The 20,773-nt window shown below is 45.8% G+C and overlaps 33 non-coding genes across 33 annotated transcripts; all 33 read right to left on the minus strand.

Moving 5' to 3' along the window:
- Window positions 1–3,707: 3,707 nt before the first annotated feature.
- Window positions 3,708–3,789, minus strand: Trnas-aga. Its single transcript has one exon. It is a non-coding gene; the product is annotated as a tRNA-Ser (tRNA).
- Window positions 3,790–4,043: 254 nt separating this feature from the next.
- On the minus strand, window positions 4,044–4,125 carry Trnas-aga. Its single transcript has one exon. It is a non-coding gene; the product is annotated as a tRNA-Ser (tRNA).
- A 454-nt stretch (window positions 4,126–4,579) lies between these two features.
- On the minus strand, window positions 4,580–4,661 carry Trnas-aga. The gene has a single exon. It is a non-coding gene; the product is annotated as a tRNA-Ser (tRNA).
- Window positions 4,662–5,115: 454 nt separating this feature from the next.
- On the minus strand, window positions 5,116–5,197 carry Trnas-aga. The gene has a single exon. It is a non-coding gene; the product is annotated as a tRNA-Ser (tRNA).
- A 454-nt stretch (window positions 5,198–5,651) lies between these two features.
- Trnas-aga lies at window positions 5,652–5,733 on the minus strand. The gene has a single exon. It is a non-coding gene; the product is annotated as a tRNA-Ser (tRNA).
- A 254-nt stretch (window positions 5,734–5,987) lies between these two features.
- Window positions 5,988–6,069, minus strand: Trnas-aga. The gene has a single exon. It is a non-coding gene; the product is annotated as a tRNA-Ser (tRNA).
- Window positions 6,070–6,524: 455 nt separating this feature from the next.
- Trnas-aga lies at window positions 6,525–6,606 on the minus strand. Its single transcript has one exon. It is a non-coding gene; the product is annotated as a tRNA-Ser (tRNA).
- Window positions 6,607–7,065: 459 nt separating this feature from the next.
- Window positions 7,066–7,147, minus strand: Trnas-aga. The gene has a single exon. It is a non-coding gene; the product is annotated as a tRNA-Ser (tRNA).
- Window positions 7,148–7,601: 454 nt separating this feature from the next.
- On the minus strand, window positions 7,602–7,683 carry Trnas-aga. The gene has a single exon. It is a non-coding gene; the product is annotated as a tRNA-Ser (tRNA).
- A 459-nt stretch (window positions 7,684–8,142) lies between these two features.
- On the minus strand, window positions 8,143–8,224 carry Trnas-aga. Its single transcript has one exon. It is a non-coding gene; the product is annotated as a tRNA-Ser (tRNA).
- A 454-nt stretch (window positions 8,225–8,678) lies between these two features.
- Window positions 8,679–8,760, minus strand: Trnas-aga. The gene has a single exon. It is a non-coding gene; the product is annotated as a tRNA-Ser (tRNA).
- A 459-nt stretch (window positions 8,761–9,219) lies between these two features.
- Trnas-aga lies at window positions 9,220–9,301 on the minus strand. Its single transcript has one exon. It is a non-coding gene; the product is annotated as a tRNA-Ser (tRNA).
- Window positions 9,302–9,760: 459 nt separating this feature from the next.
- Window positions 9,761–9,842, minus strand: Trnas-aga. Its single transcript has one exon. It is a non-coding gene; the product is annotated as a tRNA-Ser (tRNA).
- Window positions 9,843–10,301: 459 nt separating this feature from the next.
- Window positions 10,302–10,383, minus strand: Trnas-aga. Its single transcript has one exon. It is a non-coding gene; the product is annotated as a tRNA-Ser (tRNA).
- A 459-nt stretch (window positions 10,384–10,842) lies between these two features.
- Window positions 10,843–10,924, minus strand: Trnas-aga. The gene has a single exon. It is a non-coding gene; the product is annotated as a tRNA-Ser (tRNA).
- A 459-nt stretch (window positions 10,925–11,383) lies between these two features.
- Trnas-aga lies at window positions 11,384–11,465 on the minus strand. The gene has a single exon. It is a non-coding gene; the product is annotated as a tRNA-Ser (tRNA).
- Window positions 11,466–11,924: 459 nt separating this feature from the next.
- On the minus strand, window positions 11,925–12,006 carry Trnas-aga. The gene has a single exon. It is a non-coding gene; the product is annotated as a tRNA-Ser (tRNA).
- A 459-nt stretch (window positions 12,007–12,465) lies between these two features.
- Window positions 12,466–12,547, minus strand: Trnas-aga. The gene has a single exon. It is a non-coding gene; the product is annotated as a tRNA-Ser (tRNA).
- A 459-nt stretch (window positions 12,548–13,006) lies between these two features.
- Window positions 13,007–13,088, minus strand: Trnas-aga. The gene has a single exon. It is a non-coding gene; the product is annotated as a tRNA-Ser (tRNA).
- Window positions 13,089–13,547: 459 nt separating this feature from the next.
- Window positions 13,548–13,629, minus strand: Trnas-aga. The gene has a single exon. It is a non-coding gene; the product is annotated as a tRNA-Ser (tRNA).
- A 459-nt stretch (window positions 13,630–14,088) lies between these two features.
- Trnas-aga lies at window positions 14,089–14,170 on the minus strand. Its single transcript has one exon. It is a non-coding gene; the product is annotated as a tRNA-Ser (tRNA).
- Window positions 14,171–14,629: 459 nt separating this feature from the next.
- Trnas-aga lies at window positions 14,630–14,711 on the minus strand. The gene has a single exon. It is a non-coding gene; the product is annotated as a tRNA-Ser (tRNA).
- A 456-nt stretch (window positions 14,712–15,167) lies between these two features.
- On the minus strand, window positions 15,168–15,249 carry Trnas-aga. Its single transcript has one exon. It is a non-coding gene; the product is annotated as a tRNA-Ser (tRNA).
- A 459-nt stretch (window positions 15,250–15,708) lies between these two features.
- Window positions 15,709–15,790, minus strand: Trnas-aga. Its single transcript has one exon. It is a non-coding gene; the product is annotated as a tRNA-Ser (tRNA).
- Window positions 15,791–16,249: 459 nt separating this feature from the next.
- Trnas-aga lies at window positions 16,250–16,331 on the minus strand. Its single transcript has one exon. It is a non-coding gene; the product is annotated as a tRNA-Ser (tRNA).
- A 459-nt stretch (window positions 16,332–16,790) lies between these two features.
- On the minus strand, window positions 16,791–16,872 carry Trnas-aga. Its single transcript has one exon. It is a non-coding gene; the product is annotated as a tRNA-Ser (tRNA).
- A 458-nt stretch (window positions 16,873–17,330) lies between these two features.
- Window positions 17,331–17,412, minus strand: Trnas-aga. The gene has a single exon. It is a non-coding gene; the product is annotated as a tRNA-Ser (tRNA).
- Window positions 17,413–17,871: 459 nt separating this feature from the next.
- Trnas-aga lies at window positions 17,872–17,953 on the minus strand. Its single transcript has one exon. It is a non-coding gene; the product is annotated as a tRNA-Ser (tRNA).
- A 459-nt stretch (window positions 17,954–18,412) lies between these two features.
- Window positions 18,413–18,494, minus strand: Trnas-aga. The gene has a single exon. It is a non-coding gene; the product is annotated as a tRNA-Ser (tRNA).
- A 459-nt stretch (window positions 18,495–18,953) lies between these two features.
- Trnas-aga lies at window positions 18,954–19,035 on the minus strand. Its single transcript has one exon. It is a non-coding gene; the product is annotated as a tRNA-Ser (tRNA).
- Window positions 19,036–19,494: 459 nt separating this feature from the next.
- On the minus strand, window positions 19,495–19,576 carry Trnas-aga. Its single transcript has one exon. It is a non-coding gene; the product is annotated as a tRNA-Ser (tRNA).
- Window positions 19,577–20,035: 459 nt separating this feature from the next.
- Trnas-aga lies at window positions 20,036–20,117 on the minus strand. Its single transcript has one exon. It is a non-coding gene; the product is annotated as a tRNA-Ser (tRNA).
- A 459-nt stretch (window positions 20,118–20,576) lies between these two features.
- Window positions 20,577–20,658, minus strand: Trnas-aga. The gene has a single exon. It is a non-coding gene; the product is annotated as a tRNA-Ser (tRNA).
- Window positions 20,659–20,773: the final 115 nt, after the last annotated feature.

Here is a 20,773-nt window from a genome sequence, read left to right on the forward strand (position 1 = left end):
AATATTATACACGGCTAGCATATTCATCAAAACAAAATTCTCAAAGACCAATTTGTAGCATTCGGCTAAATGAGATTGTCCGATGTTTTTACACGAAACCATAGTCGCTACTTTAGGCCATACAAAATTAATTAATAGATTTTCTACAATACATCCCGCCTTACATTATTCTATTGCCTCGAAGTTCCTAGAAATAGAAATGTCGCTAATATGTGTGTTCCTACTCCGTACACGTAGCCCTAATGAACACGCATGTTTCATGTGAATCGCACCCTTCGACAGCAATTGTACACAGATGCCTTAAATAGTTCGATAAGAAAACAATTAAATGTTAAAAATAAAATGCGTTCCGTCTCCCATGTATTTTAAAATTCAATCAAACTCTGATTATTTGTTATTGCGGCCTTGACATCCACATGATAGGCATGCTTATACTGGAAAAGTACCCCCAATATCCAGCCTGAGGGACCGGCATGGCTCTGAATAAGTGAGTGAGTTTGGCTTAACACCGCTTTGAACAGTATTTATACTTCAGTTATACCCTGGCTTGTCAGCTTGAAATGGGACGAAACCCACCATCATAGGTTTCTGGCACGCCCAAGGAACGCAACTCTACACAGCGAATTGCGACGCCTCAGACGACTGAGCCACTAGATGACTGTATAGGTAATAAGCATGAGAACGCGAGATCGCGACATTGGTAAGGTTTCGCAATCTCGCGTTCTCGCGTTTTTGAAAATAGTTGCATTAACTGTATAGGCAATTAACACAAAAGCATGAGAACGCGAGTTCGCGACAATGGTCAAGTGTCACAATCTCGCGTTCTCGTGTTTTTGAAAATAGTTGCACATAACTGTATAGGCAATTGACACAAAAGCACGAGAATGCGAGATCGTGAGATCGCGACACTTGACCAATTTTTAAACATAGCTATTCATTACTGTCTGGGCAATTTGGACGAAAGCACGAGATCGCGACATTGGTCAAATGTCGCGATCTCGCGTTCTCGTGTTTTTCAAAATATTTACATATAACTGTATAGGCAACTGACACGAAAACACGAGAACGTGAGAACGCGAGATCCCGACATTGGTCAAGTGTCGCAATCTCGCATTCTCGCGTTTTTTTCAATGGTTACATATAACGGTTTGAGTGGAACAGCGCTAGCCAATCAGAATTCGCGTAGGGGTTGTGATATTTTAATAAACATTTTCCCGCAATTAATTATGAAAATGTCGAATCGTGTAAAAAATGAGCAAACATGTGTATTCTTACTTGCACAACGGATATGAATAATACATAAATAGTAATGATAATAATAATTGACTACCCAAAAGAAGTTAAAAAAACGAATTGTTCATATGAATATAGTTAATCCCCATGGCCCATCCTCTATATCTCCAGGGCTCGCATTCCGGTAAAACCTATGGTAATCCCTGGATATATTCGCGAGGTTTTCGCGATATTAAATTACCTAACCATGCCAGATTAACGATATGTATACTTACATGAAAAGGCGGGTGTTCTTTAACTTCTTTTGAGTCAAATGTTATGTATGGAGACAATTCTCAGAAAGTTTGGAAACATTTGATTTTGCAGGTTCAGAGGGGTAGGATTTGGAAGACATGACATTGTACCCAAATCAATGTAAAATCTTGCACATTAAAAAAAAACATAAAATGTCCATCACCGGAAACAACAGACATGACAAGAAGTTGCGGAACAATAGGGCAAAAAACGTCAATGGTTACTCAATGATCTACCCTTTGTCATTGGGCCTATGACCTTGGGTTTTTTGTGGTTTCTGGTGCTCAACTGTCTACATACATATCAACAATTTGAACAGCATCGGTCTACTCATTATTAAGTTGTTTTTTGTCGCAACAATCGGCGGAATAATAAAAATAACAATAACAACAACAACAATAATAAGAAATTTGAAGGCCTTGAAGTTTTCTAGTTTATTTTGTGGGTTTAGTATTGCTTCTAGAGTGAGAGCCTTGTTTAGATTGAGGGTGGTTTGTAATGCGGTTCGATGTGTTAGGTAGTGTGTGCAGTGGATGAGTGCGTGTTCTGGGGTTTCTAGTTGTTTGCAAGTTTGTTTGTTGTGTGTTCAATGTTCGACTGCATTTTTATGACAGGTATTCGTTTATTTATTAAAATTCCACAAATTCATAAATCACATTGAGTTGCTCACCTCTTCTCCAGTTGCTCACGCTCTTCACTGATGCTGACTGTCTTGGTTAACTGGAGTCCGGATATAACTCATTACAAACTCTGTTCTAATTATGCTAATCGAGGAAGTGCATTATACCAGATGACAAACTTAGTTATCCTGTCACACTAATCCTTGTTTACAATGAACGCATGTCAATTGACTAAACAAACATCCTTTTTTATATACTTAAGTAGAAGTATCACGATGGACAGTGCATACAACTGTTTAGCAAACAATATCAAGCAATATTTTAGATTCAGAATCACCATACCATAACACAACAGAAACATATATGTTAAATTGTATGCATTCATATTTGCCGCTATTCACGATAAATTTATTTTACCGTCATGTTTAAAACTACTCGGAACTACTTGTATGTATAGATCATCTTATTTGTAAACAGTGGGCGAACGTATTATATATCTAACTGTTACACAAGTTTGCTGAAATCTTCTATTTCTTTATTATGTAAAATGCTGTCAAAATGAATAAATGCCAATTATTTCATAACGCTCCAAATATAGTTGTCATAATGAACATAGTTTTAAAGTATCTTTGTCACATGCAATAATACTGTCCGGTATTATTAGTAATATTATCAATATCAACCACATATTGTGAGAATCCAGAAAGAAGAAACTGAGTGAAGCAGTGGTAAAATCTATCCATATATACAAAATTGTGTATTTTTGGATATACCATATTTACAAAACTGTATATTTTTAGATATACCATATATACAAATTGTAACTTTTCTATATATTGTAATTTTCCCTTATGCAGGCACTGAAGGGGTTACCCGTGTAAAACGGGGTTCCTGGCATGGCATTCTCGAGGTAGATGATACGTGCCACACTGTGCATAGCTTGGGAAAACTCAATTCTCCACATGCAAGTAACTTTCAAAAAACACACTGAGTGGATTCCCGATTGTCTTGATCTCAGACTTTGTGGAAACCAAGGGGAACATGTGGTCAAGAGTGTGACTGTAGTCGCCCTCCATATTCTTTTGCAATATCTCCTATCCATGCACACCTAATGTTGTAGATTTGTGGTACATGTTGGGTGTGCTCCCGGAAAGACAGCCACATAGGTGCAAGTAACTTTCAATAAAACACACTGAGTGGATTCCCGATTGTCTTGTGGAAACCAAGGGGAACATGTGGTCAAGAGTGTGACTGTAGTCGCCCTCCATATTCTTTTGCAATATCTCCTATCCATGCACACCTAATGTTGTAGCCTAGTTTTTTGGTAAATGTTGGGTTTGCTCCCGGAAAGACAGCCACAGGCACTGAAGGGGTTACGTACCCGTGTAAAACGAGGTTGCTGGCATGGCATTCTCGAGGTAGGTGATACGTGCCACACTGTGTATAGCTTGGGTATCTTTCTAGCACCTAAAATGGACAAGGTCTCATATTCCCCACGTACGTGGACCATGATGTCGCAAGTCTGCATGTGGTTAGCGGAAAATAGTTGTAAAAGAAATGCGTCGTCGGCAGGATTCGAACCTGCGCGGGAAGATCCCAATAGATTTCTAGTCTATCGCCTTAACCACTCGGCCACGACGACTGCTGCTTTGAGTGGGAAACATGCGCCTTGAATATGCCAACTCAATTCTCCACATGCAAGTAACTTTCAATAAAACACACTGAGTGGATTCCCGATTGTCTTGATCTCAGACTTTGTGGAAACCAAGGGGAACATGTGGTCAAGAGTGTGACTGTAGTCGCCCTCCATATTCTTTTGCAATATCTCCTATCCATGCACACCTTATATTGTAGATTTGTGGTACATGTTGGGTGTGCTCCCGGAAAGACAGAATACGTCGTCGGCAGGATTCGAACCTGCGCGGGAAGATCCCAATAGATTTCTAGTCTATCGCCTTAACCACTCGGCCACGACGACTGCTGCTTTGAGTTGGAAACATGCGCCTTGAATATGCCAACTCAATTCTCCACATGCAAGTAACTTTCAATAAAACACACTGAGTGGATTCCCGATTGTCTTGATCTCAGACTTTGTGGAAACCAAGGGGAACATGTGGTCAAGAGTGTGACTGTAGTCGCCCTCCATATTCTTTTGCAATATCTCCTATCCATGCACACCTAATGTTGTAGATTTGTGGTAAATGTTGGGTTTGCTCCAGGAAAGACAGCCACAGGCACTGAAGGGGTTACGTACCCGTGTAAAACGAGGTTGCTGGCATGGTATTCTCGAGGTAGGTGATACGTGCCACACTGTGTATAGCTTGGGTATCTTTCTAGCACCTAAAATGGACAAGGTCTCATATTCCCCACGTACGTGGACCATGATGTCGCAAGTCTGCATGTGGTTAGCGGAAAACAGTTGTAAAAGAATGCGTCGTCGGCAGGATTCGAACCTGCGCGGGAAGATCCCAATAGATTTCTAGTCTATCGCCTTAACCACTCGGCCACGACGACTGCTGCTTTGAGTGGGAAACATGCGCCTTGAATATGCCAACTCAATTCTCCACATGCAAGTAACTTTCAATAAAACACACTGAGTGGATTCCCGATTGTCTTGATCTCAGACTTTGTGGAAACCAAGGGGAACATGTGGTCAAGAGTGTGACTGTAGTCGCCCTCCATATTCTTTTGCAATATCTCCTATCCATGCACACCTAATGTTGTAGATTTGTGGTCCATGTTGGGTGTGCTCCAGGAAAGACAGCCACAGGCACTGAAGGGTTTACGTACCCGTGTAAAACGAGGTTGCTGGCATGGCATTCTCGAGGTAGGTGATACGTGCCACTCTGTGTATAGCTTGGGTATCTTTCTAGCACCTAAAATGGACAAGGTCTCATATTCCCCACGTACGTGGACCATGATGTCGCAAGTCTGCATGTGGTTAGCGGAAAACAGTTGTAAAAGAATGCGTCGTCGGCAGGATTCGAACCTACGCGGGAAGATCCCAATAGATTTCTAGTCTATCGCCTTAACCACTCGGCCACGACGACTGCTGCTATGTGTGGGAAACATGCGCCTTGAATATGCCAACTCAATTCTCCACATGCAAGTAACTTTCAATAAAACACACTGAGTGGATTCCCGATTGTCTTGATCTCAGACTTTGTGGAAACCAAGGGGAACATGTGGTCAAGAGTGTGACTGTAGTCGCCCTCCATATTCTTTTGCAATATCTCCTATCCATGCACACCTAATGTTGTACATTTGTGGTACATGTTTGGTGTGCTCCCGGAAAGACAGCCACAGGCACTGAAGGGGTTACGTACCCGTGTAAAACGAGGTTGCTGGCATGGCATTCTCGAGGTAGGTGATACGTGCCACACTGTGTATAGCTTGGGTATCTTTCTAGCACCTAAAATGGACAAGGTCTCATATTCCCCACGTACGTGGACCATGATGTCGCAAGTCTGCATGTGGTTAGCGGAAAACAGTTGTAAAAGAATGCGTCGTCGGCAGGATTCGAACCTGCGCGGGAAGATCCCAATAGATTTCTAGTCTATCGCCTTAACCACTCGGCCACGACGACTGCTGCTATGTGTGGGAAACATGCGCCTTGAATATGCCAACTCAATTCTCCACATGCAAGTAACTTTCAATAAAACACACTGAGTGGATTCCCGATTGTCTTGATCTCAGACTTTGTGGAAACCAAGGGGAACATGTGGTCAAGAGTGTGACTGTAGTCGCCCTCCATATTCTTTTGCAATATCTCCTATCCATGCACACCTTATATTGTAGATTTGTGGTACATGTTGGGTGTGCTCCCGGAAAGACAGAATACGTCGTCGGCAGCATTCGAACCTGCGCGGGAAGATCCCAATAGATTTCTAGTCTATCGCCTTAACCACTCGGCCACGACGACTGCTGCTTTGAGTTGGAAACATGCGCCTTGAATATGCCAACTCAATTCTCCACATGCAAGTAACTTTCAATAAAACACACTGAGTGGATTCCCGATTGTCTTGATCTCAGACTTTGTGGAAACCAAGGGGAACATGTGGTCAAGAGTGTGACTGTAGTCGCCCTCCATATTCTTTTGCAATATCTCCTATCCATGCACACCTAATGTTGTAGATTTGTGGTAAATGTTGGGTTTGCTCCCGGAAAGACAGCCACAGGCACTGAAGGGGTTACGTACCCGTGTAAAACGAGGTTGCTGGCATGGCATTCTCGAGGTAGGTGATACGTGCCACACTGTGTATAGCTTGGGTATCTTTCTAGCACCTAAAATGGACAAGGTCTCATATTCTCCACGTACGTGGACCATGATGTCGCAAGTCTGCATGTGGTTAGCGGAAAACAGTTGTAAAAGAAATGCGTCGTCGGCAGGATTCGAACCTGCGCGGGAAGATCCCAATAGATTTCTAGTCTATCGCCTTAACCACTCGGCCACGACGACTGCTGCTTTGAGTGGGAAACATGCGCCTTGAATATGCCAACTCAATTCTCCACATGCAAGTAACTTTCAATAAAACACACTGAGTGGATTCCCGATTGTCTTGATCTCAGACTTTGTGGAAACCAAGGGGAACATGTGGTCAAGAGTGTGACTGTAGTCGCCCTCCATATTCTTTTGCAATATCTCCTATCCATGCACACCTAATGTTGTAGCCTAGTTTTTTGGTAAATGTTGGGTTTGCTCCCGGAAAGACAGCCACAGGCACTGAAGGGGTTACGTACCCGTGTAAAACGAGGTTGCTGGCATGGCATTCTCGAGGTAGGTGATACGTGCCACTCTGTGTATAGCTTGGGTATCTTTCTAGCACCTAAAATGGACAAGGTCTCATATTCCCCACGTACGTGGACCATGATGTCGCAAGTCTGCATGTGGTTAGCGGAAAACAGTTGTAAAAGAATGCGTCGTCGGCAGGATTCGAACCTGCGCGGGAAGATCCCAATAGATTTCTAGTCTATCGCCTTAACCACTCGGCCACGACGACTGCTGCTTTGTGTGGGAAACATGCGCCTTGAATATGCCAACTCAATTCTCCACATGCAAGTAACTTTCAATAAAACACACTGAGTGGATTCCCGATTGTCTTGATCTCAGACTTTGTGGAAACCAAGGGGAACATGTGGTCAAGAGTGTGACTGTAGTCGCCCTCCATATTCTTTTGCAATATCTCCTATCCATGCACACCTAATGTTGTAGATTTGTGGTACATGTTGGGTGTGCTCCCGGAAAGACAGCCACAGGCACTGAAGGGGTTACGTACCCGTGTAAAACGAGGTTGCTGGCATGGCATTCTCGAGGTAGGTGATACGTGCCACTCTGTGTATAGCTTGGGTATCTTTCTAGCACCTAAAATGGACAAGGTCTCATATTCCCCACGTACGTGGACCATGATGTCGCAAGTCTGCATGTGGTTAGCGGAAAACAGTTGTAAAAGAATGCGTCGTCGGCAGGATTCGAACCTGCGCGGGAAGATCCCAATAGATTTCTAGTCTATCGCCTTAACCACTCGGCCACGACGACCGCTGCTTTGAGTGGGAAACATGCGCCTTGAATATGCCAACTCAATTCTCCACATGCAAGTAACTTTCAATAAAACACACTGAGTGGATTCCCGATTGTCTTGATCTCAGACTTTGTGGAAACCAAGGGGAACATGTGGTCAAGAGTGTGACTGTAGTCGCCCTCCATATTCTTTTGCAATATCTCCTATCCATGCACACCTAATGTTGTAGCCTAGTTTTTTGGTAAATGTTGGGTTTGCTCCCGGAAAGACAGCCACAGGCACTGAAGGGGTTACGTACCCGTGTAAAACGAGGTTGCTGGCATGGCATTCTCGAGGTAGGTGATACGTGCCACTCTGTGTATAGCTTGGGTATCTTTCTAGCACCTAAAATGGACAAGGTCTCATATTCCCCACGTACGTGGACCATGATGTCGCAAGTCTGCATGTGGTTAGCGGAAAACAGTTGTAAAAGAATGCGTCGTCGGCAGGATTCGAACCTGCGCGGGAAGATCCCAATAGATTTCTAGTCTATCGCCTTAACCACTCGGCCACGACGACTGCTGCTTTGAGTGGGAAACATGCGCCTTGAATATGCCAACTCAATTCTCCACATGCAAATAACTTTCAATAAAACACACTGAGTGGATTCCCGATTGTCTTGATCTCAGACTTTGTGGAAACCAAGGGGAACATGTGGTCAAGAGTGTGACTGTAGTCGCCCTCCACATTCTTTTGCAATATCTCCTATCCATGCACAACTAATGTTGTAGATTTGTGGTACATGTTGGGTGTGCTCCCGGAAAGACAGCCACAGGCACTGAAGGGGTTACGTACCCGTGTAAAACGAGGTTGCTGGCATGGCATTCTCGAGGTAGGTGATACGTGCCACACTGTGTATAGCTTGGGTATCTTTCTAGCACCTAAAATGGACAAGGTCTCATATTCCCCACGTACGTGGACCATGATGTCGCAAGTCTGCATGTGGTTAGCGGAAAACAGTTGTAAAAGAATGCGTCGTCGGCAGGATTCGAACCTGCGCGGGAAGATCCCAATAGATTTCTAGTCTATCGCCTTAACCACTCGGCCACGACGACTGCTGCTTTGAGTGGGAAACATGCGCCTTGAATATGCCAACTCAATTCTCCACATGCAAGTAACTTTCAATAAAACACACTGAGTGGATTCCCGATTGTCTTGATCTCAGACTTTGTGGAAACCAAGGGGAACATGTGGTCAAGAGTGTGACTGTAGTCGCCCTCCATATTCTTTTGCAATATCTCCTATCCATGCACACCTAATGTTGTAACCTAGTTTTTTGGTAAATGTTGGGTTTGCTCCCGGAAAGACAGCCACAGGCACTGAAGGGGTTACGTACCCGTGTAAAACGAGGTTGCTGGCATGGCATTCTCGAGGTAGGTGATACGTGCCACTCTGTGTATAGCTTGGGTATCTTTCTAGCACCTAAAATGGACAAGGTCTCATATTCCCCACGTACGTGGACCATGATGTCGCAAGTCTGCATGTGGTTAGCGGAAAACAGTTGTAAAAGAATGCGTCGTCGGCAGGATTCGAACCTGCGCGGGAAGATCCCAATAGATTTCTAGTCTATCGCCTTAACCACTCGGCCACGACGACTGCTGCTTTGAGTGGGAAACATGCGCCTTGAATATGCCAACTCAATTCTCCACATGCAAGTAACTTTCAATAAAACACACTGAGTGGATTCCCGATTGTCTTGATCTCAGACTTTGTGGAAACCAAGGGGAACATGTGGTCAAGAGTGTGACTGTAGTCGCCCTCCATATTCTTTTGCAATATCTCCTATCCATGCACACCTAATGTTGTAACCTAGTTTTTTGGTAAATGTTGGGTTTGCTCCCGGAAAGACAGCCACAGGCACTGAAGGGGTTACGTACCCGTGTAAAACGAGGTTGCTGGCATGGCATTCTCGAGGTAGGTGATACGTGCCACTCTGTGTATAGCTTGGGTATCTTTCTAGCACCTAAAATGGACAAGGTCTCATATTCCCCACGTACGTGGACCATGATGTCGCAAGTCTGCATGTGGTTAGCGGAAAACAGTTGTAAAAGAATGCGTCGTCGGCAGGATTCGAACCTGCGCGGGAAGATCCCAATAGATTTCTAGTCTATCGCCTTAACCACTCGGCCACGACGACTGCTGCTTTGAGTGGGAAACATGCGCCTTGAATATGCCAACTCAATTCTCCACATGCAAGTAACTTTCAATAAAACACACTGAGTGGATTCCCGATTGTCTTGATCTCAGACTTTGTGGAAACCAAGGGGAACATGTGGTCAAGAGTGTGACTGTAGTCGCCCTCCATATTCTTTTGCAATATCTCCAATCCATGCACACCTAATGTTGTAGCCTAGTTTTTTGGTAAATGTTGGGTTTGCTCCCGGAAAGACAGCCACAGGCACTGAAGGGGTTACGTACCCGTGTAAAACGAGGTTGCTGGCATGGCATTCTCGAGGTAGGTGATACGTGCCACTCTGTGTATAGCTTGGGTATCTTTCTAGCACCTAAAATGGACAAGGTCTCATATTCCCCACGTACGTGGACCATGATGTCGCAAGTCTGCATGTGGTTAGCGGAAAACAGTTGTAAAAGAATGCGTCGTCGGCAGGATTCGAACCTGCGCGGGAAGATCCCAATAGATTTCTAGTCTATCGCCTTAACCACTCGGCCACGACGACTGCTGCTTTGAGTGGGAAACATGCGCCTTGAATATGCCAACTCAATTCTCCACATGCAAGTAACTTTCAATAAAACACACTGAGTGGATTCCCGATTGTCTTGATCTCAGACTTTGTGGAAACCAAGGGGAACATGTGGTCAAGAGTGTGACTGTAGTCGCCCTCCATATTCTTTTGCAATATCTCCTATCCATGCACACCTAATGTTGTAGCCTAGTTTTTTGGTAAATGTTGGGTGTGCTCCCGGAAAGACAGCCACAGGCACTGAAGGGGTTACGTACCCGTGTAAAACGAGGTTGCTGGCATGGCATTCTCGAGGTAGGTGATACGTGCCACTCTGTGTATAGCTTGGGTATCTTTCTAGCACCTAAAATGGACAAGGTCTCATATTCCCCACGTACGTGGACCATGATGTCGCAAGTCTGCATGTGGTTAGCGGAAAACAGTTGTAAAAGAATGCGTCGTCGGCAGGATTCGAACCTGCGCGGGAAGATCCCAATAGATTTCTAGTCTATCGCCTTAACCACTCGGCCACGACGACTGCTGCTTTGAGTGGGAAATATGCGCCTTGAATATGCCAACTCAATTCTCCACATGCAAGTAACTTTCAATAAAACACACTGAGTGGATTCCCGATTGTCTTGATCTCAGACTTTGTGGAAACCAAGGGGAACATGTGGTCAAGAGTGTGACTGTAGTCGCCCTCCATATTCTTTTGCAATATCTCCTATCCATGCACACCTAATGTTGTAGCCTAGTTTTTTGGTAAATGTTGGGTTTGCTCCCGGAAAGACAGCCACAGGCACTGAAGGGGTTACGTACCCGTGTAAAACGAGGTTGCTGGCATGACATTCTCGAGGTAGGTGATACGTGCCACACTGTGTATAGCTTGGGTATCTTTCTAGCACCTCAAATGGACAAGGTCTCATATTCCCCACGTACGTGGACCATGATGTCGCAAGTCTGCATGTGGTTAGCGGAAAACAGTTGTAAAAGAATGCGTCGTCGGCAGGATTCGAACCTGCGCGGGAAGATCCCAATAGATTTCTAGTCTATCGCCTTAACCACTCGGCCACGACGACTGCTGCTTTGAGTGGGAAACATGCGCCTTGAATATGCCAACTCAATTCTCCACATGCAAGTAACTTTCAATAAAACACACTGAGTGGATTCCCGATTGTCTTGATCTCAGACTTTGTGGAAACCAAGGGGAACATGTGGTCAAGAGTGTGACTGTAGTCGCCCTCCATATTCTTTTGCAATATCTCCTATCCATGCACACCTAATGTTGTAGCCTAGTTTTTTGGTAAATGTTGGGTGTGCTCCCGGAAAGACAGCCACAGGCACTGAAGGGGTTACGTACCCGTGTAAAACGAGGTTGCTGGCATGGCATTCTCGAGGTAGGTGATACGTGCCACTCTGTGTATAGCTTGGGTATCTTTCTAGCACCTAAAATGGACAAGGTCTCATATTCCCCACGTACGTGGACCATGATGTCGCAAGTCTGCATGTGGTTAGCGGAAAACAGTTGTAAAAGAATGCGTCGTCGGCAGGATTCGAACCTGCGCGGGAAGATCCCAATAGATTTCTAGTCTATCGCCTTAACCACTCGGCCACGACGACTGCTGCTTTGAGTGGGAAACATGCGCCTTGAATATGCCAACTCAATTCTCCACATGCAAGTAACTTTCAATAAAACACACTGAGTGGATTCCCGATTGTCTTGATCTCAGACTTTGTGGAAACCAAGGGGAACATGTGGTCAAGAGTGTGACTGTAGTCGCCCTCCATATTCTTTTGCAATATCTCCTATCCATGCACACCTAATGTTGTAGCCTAGTTTTTTGGTAAATGTTGGGTTTGCTCCCGGAAAGACAGCCACAGGCACTGAAGGGGTTACGTACCCGTGTAAAACGAGGTTGCTGGCATGGCATTCTCGAGGTAGGTGATACGTGCCACTCTGTGTATAGCTTGGGTATCTTTCTAGCACCTAAAATGGACAAGGTCTCATATTCCCCACGTACGTGGACCATGATGTCGCAAGTCTGCATGTGGTTAGCGGAAAACAGTTGTAAAAGAATGCGTCGTCGGCAGGATTCGAACCTGCGCGGGAAGATCCCAATAGATTTCTAGTCTATCGCCTTAACCACTCGGCCACGACGACTGCTGCTTTGAGTGGGAAACATGCGCCTTGAATATGCCAACTCAATTCTCCACATGCAAGTAACTTTCAATAAAACACACTGAGTGGATTCCCGATTGTCTTGATCTCAGACTTTGTGGAAACCAAGGGGAACATGTGGTCAAGAGTGTGACTGTAGTCGCCCTCCATATTCTTTTGCAATATCTCCTATCCATGCACACCTAATGTTGTAGCCTAGTTTTTTGGTAAATGTTGGGTGTGCTCCCGGAAAGACAGCCACAGGCACTGAAGGGGTTACGTACCCGTGTAAAACGAGGTTGCTGGCATGGCATTCTCGAGGTAGGTGATACGTGCCACTCTGTGTATAGCTTGGGTATCTTTCTAGCACCTAAAATGGACAAGGTCTCATATTCCCCACGTACGTGGACCATGATGTCGCAAGTCTGCATGTGGTTAGCGGAAAACAGTTGTAAAAGAATGCGTCGTCGGCAGGATTCGAACCTGCGCGGGAAGATCCCAATAGATTTCTAGTCTATCGCCTTAACCACTCGGCCACGACGACTGCTGCTACGTGTGGGAAACATGCGCCTTGAATATGCCAACTCAATTCTCCACATGCAAGTAACTTTCAATAAAACACACTGAGTGGATTCCCGATTGTCTTGATCTCAGACTTTGTGGAAACCAAGGGGAACATGTGGTCAAGAGTGTGACTGTAGTCGCCCTCCATATTCTTTTGCAATATCTCCTATCCATGCACACCTAATGTTGTAGCCTAGTTTTTTGGTAAATGTTGGGTGTGCTCCCGGAAAGACAGCCACAGGCACTGAAGGGGTTACGTACCCGTGTAAAACGAGGTTGCTGGCATGGCATTCTCGAGGTAGGTGATACGTGCCACTCTGTGTATAGCTTGGGTATCTTTCTAGCACCTAAAATGGACAAGGTCTCATATTCCCCACGTACGTGGACCATGATGTCGCAAGTCTGCATGTGGTTAGCGGAAAACAGTTGTAAAAGAATGCGTCGTCGGCAGGATTCGAACCTGCGCGGGAAGATCCCAATAGATTTCTAGTCTATCGCCTTAACCACTCGGCCACGACGACTGCTGCTTTGAGTGGGAAACATGCGCCTTGAATATGCCAACTCAATTCTCCACATGCAAGTAACTTTCAATAAAACACACTGAGTGGATTCCCGATTGTCTTGATCTCAGACTTTGTGGAAACCAAGGGGAACATGTGGTCAAGAGTGTGACTGTAGTCGCCCTCCATATTCTTTTGCAATATCTCCTATCCATGCACACCTAATGTTGTAGCCTAGTTTTTTGGTAAATGTTGGGTTTGCTCCCGGAAAGACAGCCACAGGCACTGAAGGGGTTACGTACCCGTGTAAAACGAGGTTGCTGGCATGGCATTCTCGAGGTAGGTGATACGTGCCACTCTGTGTATAGCTTGGGTATCTTTCTAGCACCTAAAATGGACAAGGTCTCATATTCCCCACGTACGTGGACCATGATGTCGCAAGTCTGCATGTGGTTAGCGGAAAACAGTTGTAAAAGAATGCGTCGTCGGCAGGATTCGAACCTGCGCGGGAAGATCCCAATAGATTTCTAGTCTATCGCCTTAACCACTCGGCCACGACGACTGCTGCTACGTGTGGGAAACATGCGCCTTGAATATGCCAACTCAATTCTCCACATGCAAGTAACTTTCAATAAAACACACTGAGTGGATTCCCGATTGTCTTGATCTCAGACTTTGTGGAAACCAAGGGGAACATGTGGTCAAGAGTGTGACTGTAGTCGCCCTCCATATTCTTTTGCAATATCTCCTATCCATGCACACCTAATGTTGTAGCCTAGTTTTTTGGTAAATGTTGGGTGTGCTCCCGGAAAGACAGCCACAGGCACTGAAGGGGTTACGTACCCGTGTAAAACGAGGTTGCTGGCATGGCATTCTCGAGGTAGGTGATACGTGCCACTCTGTGTATAGCTTGGGTATCTTTCTAGCACCTAAAATGGACAAGGTCTCATATTCCCCACGTACGTGGACCATGATGTCGCAAGTCTGCATGTGGTTAGCGGAAAACAGTTGTAAAAGAATGCGTCGTCGGCAGGATTCGAACCTGCGCGGGAAGATCCCAATAGATTTCTAGTCTATCGCCTTAACCACTCGGCCACGACGACTGCTGCTACGTGTGGGAAACATGCGCCTTGAATATGCCAACTCAATTCTCCACATGCAAGTAACTTTCAATAAAACACACTGAGTGGAATGATTGTCTTGATCTCAGACTTTGTGGAAACCAAGGGGAACATGTGGTCAAGAGTGTGACTGTAGTCGCCCTCCATATTCTTTTGCAATATCTCCTATCCATGCACACCTAATGTTGTAGCCTAGTTTTTTGGTAAATGTTGGGTGTGCTCCCGGAAAGACAGCCACAGGCACTGAAGGGGTTACGTACCCGTGTAAAACGAGGTTGCTGGCATGGCATTCTCGAGGTAGGTGATACGTGCCACTCTGTGTATAGCTTGGGTATCTTTCTAGCACCTAAAATGGACAAGGTCTCATATTCCCCACGTACGTGGACCATGATGTCGCAAGTCTGCATGTGGTTAGCGGAAAACAGTTGTAAAAGAATGCGTCGTCGGCAGGATTCGAACCTGCGCGGGAAGATCCCAATAGATTTCTAGTCTATCGCCTTAACCACTCGGCCACGACGACTGCTGCTTTGAGTGGGAAACATGCGCCTTGAATATGCCAACTCAATTCTCCACATGCAAGTAACTTTCAATAAAACACACTGAGTGGATTCCCGATTGTCTTGATCTCAGACTTTGTGGAAACCAAGGGGAACATGTGGTCAAGAGTGTGACTGTAGTCGCCCTCCATATTCTTTTGCAATATCTCCTATCCATGCACACCTAATGTTGTAGCCTAGTTTTTTGGTAAATGTTGGGTGTGCTCCCGGAAAGACAGCCACAGGCACTGAAGGGGTTACGTACCCGTGTAAAACGAGGTTGCTGGCATGGCATTCTCGAGGTAGGTGATACGTGCCACTCTGTGTATAGCTTGGGTATCTTTCTAGCACCTAAAATGGACAAGGTCTCATATTCCCCACGTACGTGGACCATGATGTCGCAAGTCTGCATGTGGTTAGCGGAAAACAGTTGTAAAAGAATGCGTCGTCGGCAGGATTCGAACCTGCGCGGGAAGATCCCAATAGATTTCTAGTCTATCGCCTTAACCACTCGGCCACGACGACTGCTGCTTTGAGTGGGAAACATGCGCCTTGAATATGCCAACTCAATTCTCCACATGCAAGTAACTTTCAATAAAACACACTGAGTGGATTCCCGATTGTCTTGATCTCAGACTTTGTGGAAACCAAGGGGAACATGTGGTCAAGAGTGTGACTGTAGTCGCCCTCCATATTCTTTTGCAATATCTCCTATCCATGCACACCTAATGTTGTAGCCTAGTTTTTTGGTAAATGTTGGGTGTGCTCCCGGAAAGACAGCCACAGGCACTGAAGGGGTTACGTACCCGTGTAAAACGAGGTTGCTGGCATGGCATTCTCGAGGTAGGTGATACGTGCCACTCTGTGTATAGCTTGGGTATCTTTCTAGCACCTAAAATGGACAAGGTCTCATATTCCCCACGTACGTGGACCATGATGTCGCAAGTCTGCATGTGGTTAGCGGAAAACAGTTGTAAAAGAATGCGTCGTCGGCAGGATTCGAACCTGCGCGGGAAGATCCCAATAGATTTCTAGTCTATCGCCTTAACCACTCGGCCACGACGACTGCTGCTTTGAGTGGGAAACATGCGCCTTGAATATGCCAACTCAATTCTCCACATGCAAGTAACTTTCAATAAAACACACTGAGTGGATTCCCGATTGTCTTGATCTCAGACTTTGTGGAAACCAAGGGGAACATGTGGTCAAGAGTGTGACTGTAGTCGCCCTCCATATTCTTTTGCAATATCTCCTATCCATGCACACCTAATGTTGTAGCCTAGTTTTTTGGTAAATGTTGGGTTTGCTCCCGGAAAGACAGCCACAGGCACTGAAGGGGTTACGTACCCGTGTAAAACGAGGTTGCTGGCATGGCATTCTCGAGGTAGGTGATACGTGCCACTCTGTGTATAGCTTGGGTATCTTTCTAGCACCTAAAATGGACAAGGTCTCATATTCCCCACGTACGTGGACCATGATGTCGCAAGTCTGCATGTGGTTAGCGGAAAACAGTTGTAAAAGAATGCGTCGTCGGCAGGATTCGAACCTGCGCGGGAAGATCCCAATAGATTTCTAGTCTATCGCCTTAACCACTCGGCCACGACGACTGCTGCTACGTGTGGGAAACATGCGCCTTGAATATGCCAACTCAATTCTCCACATGCAAGTAACTTCAATAAAACACACTGAGTGGATTCCCGATTGTCTTGATCTCAGACTTTGTTGAAACCAAGGGGAACATGTGGTCAAGAGTGTGACTGTAGTCGCCCTCCATATTCTTTTGCAATATCTCCTATCCATGCACACCTAATGTTGTAGCCTAGTTTTTTGGTAAATGTTGGGTTTGCTCCCGGAAAGACAGCCACAGGCACTGAAGGGGTTACGTACCCGTGTAAAACGAGGTTGCTGGCATGGCATTCTCGAGGTAGGTGATACGTGCCACACTGTGTATAGCTTGGGTATCTTTCTAGCACCTAAAATGGACAAGGTCTCATATTCCCCACGTACGTGGACCATGATGTCGCAAGTCTGCATGTGGTTAGCGGAAAACAGTTGTAAAAGAATGCGTCGTCGGCAGGATTCGAACCTGCGCGGGAAGATCCCAATAGATTTCTAGTCTATCGCCTTAACCACTCGGCCACGACGACTGCTGCTTTGAGTGGGAAACATGCGCCTTGAATATGCCAACTCAATTCTCCACATGCAAGTAACTTTCAATAAAACACACTGAGTGGATTCCCGATTGTCTTGATCTCAGACTTTGTGGAAACCAAGGGGAACATGTGGTCAAGAGTGTGACTGTAGTCGCCCTCCATATTCTTTTGCAATATCTCCTATCCATGCACACCTAATGTTGTAGCCTAGTTTTTTGGTAAATGTTGGGTGTGCTCCCGGAAAGACAGCCACAGGCACTGAAGGGGTTACGTACCCGTGTAAAACGAGGTTGCTGGCATGGCATTCTCGAGGTAGGTGATACGTGCCACTCTGTGTATAGCTTGGGTATCTTTCTAGCACCTCAAATGGACAAGGTCTCATATTCCCCACGTACGTGGACCATGATGTCGCAAGTCTGCATGTGGTTAGCGGAAAACAGTTGTAAAAGAATGCGTCGTCGGCAGGATTCGAACCTGCGCGGGAAGATCCCAATAGATTTCTAGTCTATCGCCTTAACCACTCGGCCACGACGACTGCTGCTTTGAGTGGGAAACATGCGCCTTGAATATGCCAACTCAATTCTCCACATGCAAGTAACTTTCAATAAAACACACTGAGTGGATTCCCGATTGTCTTGATCTCAGACTTTGTGGAAACCAAGGGGAACATGTGGTCAAGAGTGTGACTGTAGTCGCCCTCCATATTCTTTTGCAATATCTCCTATCCATGCACACCTAATGTTGTAGCCTAGTTTTTTGGTAAATGTTGGGTGTGCTCCCGGAAAGACAGCCACAGGCACTGAAGGGGTTACGTACCCGTGTAAAACGAGGTTGCTGGCATGGCATTCTCGAGGTAGGTGATACGTGCCACTCTGTGTATAGCTTGGGTATCTTTCTAGCACCTAAAATGGACAAGGTCTCATATTCCCCACGTACGTGGACCATGATGTCGCAAGTCTGCATGTGGTTAGCGGAAAACAGTTGTAAAAGAATGCGTCGTCGGCAGGATTCGAACCTGCGCGGGAAGATCCCAATAGATTTCTAGTCTATCGCCTTAACCACTCGGCCACGACGACTGCTGCTTTGAGTGGGAAACATGCGCCTTGAATATGCCAACTCAATTCTCCACATGCAAGTAACTTTCAATAAAACACACTGAGTGGATTCCCGATTGTCTTGATCTCAGACTTTGTGGAAACCAAGGGGAACATGTGGTCAAGAGTGTGACTGTAGTCGCCCTCCATATTCTTTTGCAATATCTCCTATCCATGCACACCTAATGTTGTAGCCTAGTTTTTTGGTAAATGTTGGGTTTGCTCCCGGAAAGACAGCCACAGGCACTGAAGGGGTTACGTACCCGTGTAAAACGAGGTTGCTGGCATGGCATTCTCGAGGTAGGTGATACGTGCCACACTGTGTATAGCTTGGGTATCTTTCTAGCACCTAAAATGGACAAGGTCTCATATTCCCCACGTACGTGGACCATGATGTCGCAAGTCTGCATGTGGTTAGCGGAAAACAGTTGTAAAAGAATGCGTCGTCGGCAGGATTCGAACCTGCGCGGGAAGATCCCAATAGATTTCTAGTCTATCGCCTTAACCACTCGGCCACGACGACTGCTGCTTTGAGTGGGAAACATGCGCCTTGAATATGCCAACTCAATTCTCCACATGCAAGTAACTTTCAATAAAACACACTGAGTGGATTCCCGATTGTCTTGATCTCAGACTTTGTGGAAACCAAGGGGAACATGTGGTCAAGAGTGTGACTGTAGTCGCCCTCCATATTCTTTTGCAATATCTCCTATCCATGCACACCTAATGTTGTAGCCTAGTTTTTTGGTAAATGTTGGGTTTGCTCCCGGAAAGACAGCCACAGGCACTGAAGGGGTTACGTACCCGTGTAAAACGAGGTTGCTGGCATGGCATTCTCGAGGTAGGTGATACGTGCCACTCTGTGTATAGCTTGGGTATCTTTCTAGCACCTAAAATGGACAAGGTCTCATATTCCCCACGTACGTGGACCATGATGTCGCAAGTCTGCATGTGGTTAGCGGAAAACAGTTGTAAAAGAATGCGTCGTCGGCAGGATTCGAACCTGCGCGGGAAGATCCCAATAGATTTCTAGTCTATCGCCTTAACCACTCGGCCACGACGACTGCTGCTACGTGTGGGAAACATGCGCCTTGAATATGCCAACTCAATTCTCCACATGCAAGTAACTTTCAATAAAACACACTGAGTGGATTCCCGATTGTCTTGATCTCAGACTTTGTGGAAACCAAGGGGAACATGTGGTCAAGAGTGTGACTGTAGTCGCCCTCCATATTCTTTTGCAATATCTCCTATCCATGCACACCTAATGTTGTAGCCTAGTTTTGTGGTAAATGTTGGGTTTGCTCCCGGAAAGACAGCCACAGGCACTGAAGGGGTTACGTACCCGTGTAAAACGAGGTTGCTGGCATGGCATTCTCGAGGTAGGTGATACGTGCCACTCTGTGTATAGCTTGGGTATCTTTCTAGCACCTAAAATGGACAAGGTCTCATATTCCCCACGTACGTGGACCATGATGTCGCAAGTCTGCATGTGGTTAGCGGAAAACAGTTGTAAAAGAATGCGTCGTCGGCAGGATTCGAACCTGCGCGGGAAGATCCCAATAGATTTCTAGTCTATCGCCTTAACCACTCGGCCACGACGACTGCTGCTTTGAGTGGGAAACATGCGCCTTGAATATGCCAACACAATTCTCCACATGCAAGTAACTTTCAATAAAACACACTGAGTGGATTCCCGATTGTCTTGATCTCAGACTTTGTGGAAACCAAGGGGAACATGTGGTCAAGAGTGTGACTGTAGTCGCCCTCCATATTCTTTTGCAATATCTCCTATCCATGCACACCTAATGTTGTAGCCTAGTTTTGTGGTAAATGTTGGGTTTGCTCCCGGAAAGACAGCCACAGGCACTGAAGGGGTTACGTACCCGTGTAAAACGAGGTTGCTGGCATGGCATTCTCGAGGTAGGTGATACGTGCCACTCTGTGTATAGCTTGGGTATCTTTCTAGCACCTAAAATGGACAAGGTCTCATATTCCCCACGTACGTGGACCATGATGTCGCAAGTCTGCATGTGGTTAGCGGAAAACAGTTGTAAAAGAATGCGTCGTCGGCAGGATTCGAACCTGCGCGGGAAGATCCCAATAGATTTCTAGTCTATCGCCTTAACCACTCGGCCACGACGACTGCTGCTTTGAGTGGGAAACATGCGCCTTGAATATGCCAACTCAATTCTCCACATGCAAGTAACTTTCAATAAAACACACTGAGTGGATTCCCGATTGTCTTGATCTCAGACTTT

The sequence above is a fragment of the Haliotis rufescens genome, unplaced genomic scaffold (genome assembly GCF_023055435.1).
Source record: "Haliotis rufescens isolate VD_foot unplaced genomic scaffold, xgHalRufe1.0.p SCAF_13, whole genome shotgun sequence".
NCBI lineage: Eukaryota > Metazoa > Mollusca > Gastropoda > Lepetellida > Haliotidae > Haliotis > Haliotis rufescens.